The 793-nt window shown below is 46.7% G+C and overlaps 1 non-coding gene across 1 annotated transcript; it reads right to left on the bottom strand.

The window, feature by feature from the left end:
- Positions 1 to 228: 228 nt before the first annotated feature.
- LOC142280551 (U2 spliceosomal RNA) lies at positions 229 to 419 on the bottom strand. Its single transcript, XR_012742795.1, has one exon. It is a non-coding gene; the product is annotated as a U2 spliceosomal RNA (small nuclear RNA).
- Between the last annotated feature and the right edge of the window lie 374 nt (positions 420 to 793).

Here is a 793-nt window from a genome sequence, read left to right as displayed (position 1 = left end):
GCAGCACGGGGACATAGCCGAGTTGGTCAGGTTGAGTGGTGATGAGTTTGCTATTTGGATGAATAAAGAAAGTCAAAAGTGTGAAAGATAAAAAACAAAAGGAGGAAGTGTGAAAAGTGAATGGGCCAAATTGAGGTGCATATGAAGACGTATGCTTTCTTCCAATTCATTAAATCGGGCTAATATGAATCAGGTGAATTGAGTTCTGCTTTTGGAAACTGGGTTAAGAAGGGGTGCACCGTTCCTGGAGGTACTGCAATACCAGGTCAATGCGTGGAGTGGACAGAGCAAGCTCTTTTTCCATCTCCCTGTTCTAAAAATCCATTTAATATATGGTCCCCAGATAGGGGACGTATCAGATATTAAACTGATAAGAACAGATACTACACTTGATCTTAGCCAAAAGGCCGAGAAGCGATAACCAGAATTGGTTTGGGCCTCGAGTGGCACCCTGGCCTATGCCGGACACATCTTAGGGAGAGAGAGCGAGAGGGAGACAAACCCACGCCTACACAAGACATTTTGTCACCCAAGCCAACCCTTGAAAAGGCTGCTTTGCAGAGCCAAAACAAGAAGAATGGTGCGTTTTGCAGCCGCCGCCCACTGCAATGAATCTGAATAACTCCTCCTTTAGGGCGCAAGCAACTCCCCTCCCCCTTGCAGTCTTTCCAATTCACGATACAAAAAGACGGACAGGACAGGTTGCCTGACTTTCCGTCACTGCCACCCTTTGCCATCCTTACCCGTAGAAAGCCCTTTCATCATCCCCAAACCCTAATCTTTTCCCTTTCCT

This window comes from Anomaloglossus baeobatrachus, unplaced genomic scaffold, assembly GCF_048569485.1.
Source record: "Anomaloglossus baeobatrachus isolate aAnoBae1 unplaced genomic scaffold, aAnoBae1.hap1 Scaffold_4569, whole genome shotgun sequence".
Taxonomy (NCBI): domain Eukaryota; kingdom Metazoa; phylum Chordata; class Amphibia; order Anura; family Aromobatidae; genus Anomaloglossus; species Anomaloglossus baeobatrachus.
Note: the sequence above shows the minus strand (reverse complement) of the source record. Positions and strands in the feature narration are given on the sequence as shown.